Consider the following 7,434-nt stretch of genomic DNA (forward strand, 5'->3'; position numbering starts at 1 on the left):
GGACGGCTAGCGCAGATAGCCCTAGTGTAGCTTTGCGCGAAATTCAAAACAAACAAACAAACACTTAACATACCCTACCTGCACTCTCAGTGTGTTTTATTATATATATATTAGTTTTCCATTTATCTTTCTTCTAATAACTCCCGAGCTGGTGAAATATGACCTATATACAGGTACTTTCATCGATACCACCTGGTACTGAGTAAAAGCACTTTGCTACAAGTACCAAGGTGCACGCGAGTTTGCTTCACTAATCGAAACTGTGGGCTTGAAGTAGTTGACATTCGCTTCTTTGTTAACTGTTACCTGATATACTACGCTGTTAACAGGCGTAGACTCTCCACTCACCTTGCGTAGAACTGAAAGAGTATATTTATTTGGCGTAAAAGAGCTGTGCATTTTATGAACTCATGTGTGTCTCCATATCGAAAATAGATGAAATAATTTAGGAAGTGCAGGTAAAATGTAACTTTAGAAGTGTTGAATGATTTCAAAGTGAAAATATATAGTTAAAAATTCTTTGTTGGCAAAAATTACACGTGTTTAACTACTGATGTTTATCGCAATAAAATAAAGTTGGATTTAGTGAAAAACAGTCTTATTATGCTTAGATGGCTAGCATATATTTTTATGCACGATAGTTTCAACAGTTATCGTTCCTTTAATTTGTTTCTTTTTTTTAGAAACTAAAATTACCTTCAACAATAGATCATAAATTCTAGCCGGTGTATAACTGCGTTTTGCACAGATTAAAGGTTAATATCACTTATGATAAATGGGTTTGTTTGTTTGTTTTTTGAATATCGCCCAAAGCTACACGAGGGCTATCTGCGCTAGCCGTACCTAATTTAGCAGTATAAGACTAGAGGGAAGGCAGTTAGCCATCACCACCCACCGCCAACTCTTGGGCTACTATTTTACCAACAAATAGTGGGATCGACCGCAACATTATAACGCCCCCACGGCTGAAAGGGCGAGCATATTTAGTGGGAGGGGGATTCGAACCCGCAGATTGCGAATCGAGCGTCCTAAGCACCTGGCCATGCCGGACCGATAAATGGGTTAGTAACTTTTATTGTTACACTTCTCGATAGGTTTCATTTAAGTGTTATTTCCAGGAGACAAATCTCTTATGCTGTTATATATTTTTCTTTTAAAGATAAAATGTACGTTTTCTTTATACCAATGCTCCTTAAATATTGTCGAAAGTAATATGATTTGAACAGGCAATATTTACTATTCCAACTAAGTGTATCATCACTATTTAATAGAAAGAATCTCGCTAATGAAGAAACGCTCACAAAGTCACTTTACATGATATTTTGCTTATAGGCTACCAGGAGCCCCCCAGTGGCTCAGCGGTATGTCTGCGGACTAACAACGCTAGAAACCGGGTTTCGATACCCGTGGCGGCAGAGCACAGATAGCCCTTGTGTAGCTTTGTGCATAATTAAAAACAAACAAGGCTACCAGGAAAAACGATTTATTTTTAACACAGAAACAATATATCTGTGACTTACGTTGTCAACAAACTAGCAAACTAGACAGATAGATAGATCTATCTATAGAATAAATAGATAGATCCAATAAAATCTTAATACTTTACATAGTTTATTTAACAAAAAATATTAATAAATTTACCTAAAAACAGAAATTTAAAACTTTTGTTTTTTAGATCAAAGTGTTTGTAGAGTTTTGGTGAAATTAAACCTTAAATTCTAATATGAAGAAATAAAAGAAAACTTTAAAGTGTTCGCTCTTTCATTCTATTTTTTCGCCCTTCTATGAATCTAACAACCTGTTTACCAAATTTCTATGCAGTTATCTGTTTTCTTCTTTTTCTAAGAACGTACTAGGAAATATCGGTTATCTATCGACCTTATTGTGTAAAACAGAATAAATCGTTTAATTACGTCAAGAGTTGCGTTTAGAAAATGTGACTTTGTTCTGTAAGCCTAATGATAATAACATCGTTATCTTTGTTCTTCGTAAACATGAGATGGGGGGGCAGTCTTATTTACTTCTCTGTTAGGCAATGTTTCAATTGTTCAACACTGTAGACAGATAAGCAGATACTAACGGACTGTTGTGACTAATATTACATACACAAGAATAAAGTATGAAGTATAGTGGATGGGACTTCTTATAAGGACCAACAGGGTCCTTGCTTACGTATTTTTATATATACTAGATGTACTTTCGCAGGTTCCCGAAAGTATTCTAAAAGTAAATAAAACCAAAATTAAAAGTAACAAATATTTTTATTTTTTGCTTTCGAAGTTCATATGTCATGCTATGTTGTAGCCTACAGAGTGCATAATTCTTCTCGTGATTCATGGCATGTACGACAGTACAAATTGCAACGTTAAGCGCCCTTCATGTGATGTCATTTTAGTGCCTACTGACTGACTAACAGACGACACACTACTCTATAGGTGCGCGAGTGGTTTAAACAGGTGACCCCTTCAGACGGCCTTTGGCCCCTTTTCGGAGAGATAATAACATGCTGATAGATGTCACGTGATTGAGTTCGGTGGTGTCCGAACGTTTTTTTTCTTTTTTTCGGGCTTGAACACCTCCACCTTTTCTTTGGGGTATCTGTAGAAGTAAGTAGGAATAATGGATGAACTTGTTCGATACACTGAGATCTCTGGGGATCATCAGGTATTTTATGAACTCGTAGTCTCTTATATGAATATAGAATTGTATCATTCGTCCGTGCCCAACAATACGGGTACTATTCACTTACTTTGATATGTAATCAACAACTTAGTAAATTTTTAGCTACCCATATAGTTACACACTCAACAAAATAACAGTATAGTAACAATTGAACATAAGATTGTGTTATCTCTTAATGACGTATAGTAAACAATACAGGCAAAACACTTTCATCTGCACAATATTATATAACAAATAAAGTAGGATCATTCATCTGTACAATATTATAATCAATAAAGTAGGATAATTCATCTGTACAATATTATAATCAATAAAGTAGGATCATTCATTTGTACAATATTATATATCAAATAAAGTAGGATCATTCATCTGTACAATATTATAATCAATAAAGTAGGATCATTCATCTGTACAATATTATAATCAATAAAGTAGGATCATTCATCTGTACAATATTATAATCAATAAAGTAGGATCATTCATCTGTACAATATTATAATCAATAAAGTAGGATAATTCATCTGTACAATATTATAATCAATAAAGTAGGATCATTCATTTGTACAATATTATATAACAAATAAAGTAGGATCATTCATATGCGCAATATTATATAACAAATAAAGTAGGATCATTCTTATGCGCAATATAATATAACAAATAAAGTAGGATCATTCATCTGTACAATATTATAATCAATAAAGTAGGATCATTCATATGCGCAATATTATATAACAAATAGAGTAGGATCATTCATCTGTACAATATTATATAACAAAGTAGGGTTATTCATCTACACAACATTATATAACAAACACGGTAGAATCATTCATGTGCACAATACTATGTAACGAGCAATGTAGACTCATTCATCTGCACAGTATCATATAACACAGTAGGATCATTCATTTGCACAATATTAAATAAGAACAATATAGAATCATTCATGTGCAGAATATTATATAATGAAAAATGAAGAATCATTCATGTCCATAATATTATATAACCAACAAAGCAGGATCATTCAAGTGGACAATATTATATAACAAATACAGTAAAATCATTTATCTGCACAATATTATATAAACATTAAAGTATGATTAATTGACTCCATGTCTACAGTACTTATCAATTTTAGTGGAGTCAAAATAGGGATTTGTAGCCTGAGAAAATAATGTAGACATTATTTCCAGCCTAAATTGTTTACGTTTTTTTGAGTTCCTAATTGTAAGCTTGAAGGTATAATCTTTGCATTTTGATTCAGCTGGTTTCTGTACTTTTTGACGATCTCTATTCCTTTTTAAATTAACAAGTTTTAAGTATCACGTTTCTTAAGTTTTTTTATGTCCATTTATAGAGAATAACTTTTAAGCTACATACATGCATATACATTCAGTTGAATGTTACATGTTTTTCAACAATTTACTACTGCATTGGATTTTTTTTTTCACCCAACCATTATTTACTGAGCCAAGTGATCTTGTGCCTGAGGTTTCGTGTAAACACGCGTTTAACAAGCGCCGAGTACAAAGGAAGCTGCTCATAACAACATCGCATATATTATGTATTTATAGCCATGTAAATCAACTTTCAATTATAAATAATCAACTTTTTGAATAGGTCATGGACATTCGCAGCGTTTCATATAATATATTTGTCTGGGTTTTGGTACAAAATACCCAACGATTTTGCTCTATGCTTGTGAAACAAAAATATGAATAATAATAATATAATACTAAAATACGCACTCACAATTTTAGCGAAATACGAAAATCAGTAGAATAAATAACCACTCATAAGAGTATAGAAATCTACTATGGTAATCGTCTACTGTTAGAAAACTCACTGGAATAGTCGCAGAAAACCGTGTAGAAACAAAGTATAACAGCGAACTTGAGAAATGATGAATCCTCAACTTGGCAGTTTCCAACTAACGCGCTATAAGTTGTACAAATTATTTTCTAATTAATGCGCATTAGCAAAACGCTAGATTTTCTATCAGTCGCGAAAAGAGAAGGATTTATAGAAATTATTCAGGGTGAAAAAAACGAAGGCGCATGAATTGATTTTATAACTAATCCTATGACAAACCCATTACTGCATTCGTTACTATTTCCAAGTGTCAGTAAAATACTCGTAGCAATTTTTTTCTGCGGCAGCTTGTAAACTATAATCAATAATAATAAGGCTGGAGACACTGTTATAAATATACACATTATTTATTCTAATAAAAAGAAGCGTTTCCGACTAGTATAACGTTGCTTAAATGGCTTCGAAGAGTTTATGTTGGTAGCGAAGAATAACTTAATTTAGAGCGTGGGAATATCGATTTTCAAGAATCAACTTATAAATAGCCCTACAACCTTCGCAGGAGTTTGTTTAGTAGCTGTGTATAGATTTTGGTACATTATACTTAGCCGTTTCTGTTCTAGGTTTTGGTACTTGGATGATTTCGAAGAGAAACTTGGCCAGTAGCGATGAAAACTTGATAAAATATCTCCTTCTCTTTAAAGAATCAACGTCCTATGACCTGTGCAGGAGTTTTTCTTAGTAGGTTTGTTCAGGTTTGAAATAATATATTTATAGAATAATATGAATAATAATATTATATGAAGAACAAATGGACGAATTAGAATTTTGTCTAACGATCCGAAAATCAACTTTTTTGCTATTATCAATATTTTAGCAGACTTAGTCATTGAGAGAGAGAGAAGGTCTTGAGCGTTGTTTCAAGAACAAGTCTGCTTTTTAAAATGGTTTTTGCCCGTATGTTCAACTAGAATTTTTGTGAAATTCCTGGACAAATCCTATTATGAACCACAATTGTGGTTCGTAATACTTGTAGAAACCGAGAACCATATAATCTTCTCATTGTTATACATATAGCAATCTAGTACTACCTTATAATCTCCTTGTTTTATAAACTCCATTTTAAGGTTATTCAGTTCGTATATTTTAATAAGTATTATATATATATATATGTTTTATTACTAATAAATTAAATTTATTTCTTAAAATCATTTCCAATTTGATAACTAGTCCATTGATGTACATTTACATGACTTTTTTAAGCGTTAAATATCTTGACATTTTATTTCAGTTTTTGTTTGTTAAAAATACATTTTTGTTTTTACTAACTAGATGATTAATCATGAATGAATAAGAAACGTCATTACAGACACATTTCCTCAGTATCCATTACTTTACAAAAGGGATTTGGTCCTTACTTTAAATGAGCCTATCATCACTGATTACATATGTAAATCATATTGTACACTACTGTACAGGGTTGATAATGGTCATTAACTGCCAAAGATGAGGTTGAGATCTTTTGCAACGAACAGTGATTACGAACCTTCCAATAAAGGAAATGGTTATTAGAAGCACATTGCTAGCGCGATATGACATTTCAGCCGGCTCAAATGTGCTTACATTCTAGATAGAGAAATAAAGAAACGGAAGACCATGTGCTAACGTGGAACGTTGATCAAACTACCTTAAAGCTAACCAGTGCTTGAGTAGTAAACAAGTAACAAATGGAACGGTCAAGTTTGATATCCAATTTGCGAACAGCAGTCCACGATGCACAATCTGCTTGAGTAGTTCAACAACAGGAACGATTTAATAAAAAAAACGTTAGCCACCGGAATGGCGTTCCGGTTCGTTCCACCTCAACTCAAGCACTGAAGCTAACTGTTCGTTGATCCATGCGAACTATGTAGCGTATTATAAAGTAAAATAAGATCCCTTACTCTGGACTTAATGAGAGTCCACTATATCTGTACTGCTGGATTTAACAAACGAGATAAAGCCCACAAATCTCTTATCACGGCAGGAAATCTTACTATAGAGGGTTTATATCTCATGATGCTTTGATCTGGTGATGAAGATCAATGAAAACTCCTCATGAAAAGAAATGAATTTCACTGCTGATTTTCCCTTCAGATGGATGGATCTAGAATTTGTTGCAATCTGTGGAATGTTTTAGATGTTGAAGTAGAATGATGTGCGTGTAATTTCATGGTGTGGATATATATTTTAGTTGGATAAGGAGCCACGAATACATTTTATTTTTGTACCGTGATATTCTGGAAGACATTTCATTGCCTTCGTTGGTGACTTTAGTGTAGTATTGCACCACAATACATAGCACACTATGTTCACTGGTGGTTTGAGATGAACAACATCTACAATACGCCTTGGTCAGCAACATAGTCCCTCTATGAATTCACTTGAACCACTCTATGACGGCTTTAAAGTTACCTAAAGGATAGAGAGAACAAATACTGAAGTCTCACTACACATGGAGCTTCTTTGAGAAAGGAGTGGAGGTCTATTCCACCAGATGTGTATCAACGATTGGTGACAAGCATTAACAATTAGGTGAACTAATTTTTAAACGGTTTTTCAAAGGTAAAATATGACATCCTAGGATCTTACTTTTCAAGATGTGTTGCATACTAATGCTTATGGTAATATAAATGTATACAAAGGCAACATTAAAGTTTGAAAAATATTTATGAATTGATATAATATTTTGTCATGCAAAAAATTTGGGCAAGCTGTGATTAATGTTTTTTTTTGTTTTTTCTTCTTACAACTACATACTCTTCTGGACTGCATGGGTTCAGAGTACTGCTACCAAAGTGAATTCTGAATATTATTAACGTTACATTAATATTTGCAAGATTTGTATGTCTGTCACCAACTTATACAAAATCCCCCCCCCCCCCGTCGGCTCAGTGGTAAGTC

This window comes from Limulus polyphemus, unplaced genomic scaffold, assembly GCF_000517525.1.
Source record: "Limulus polyphemus unplaced genomic scaffold, Limulus_polyphemus-2.1.2 Scaffold1129, whole genome shotgun sequence".
Classification (NCBI taxonomy): Eukaryota; Metazoa; Arthropoda; class Merostomata; order Xiphosura; family Limulidae; genus Limulus; species Limulus polyphemus.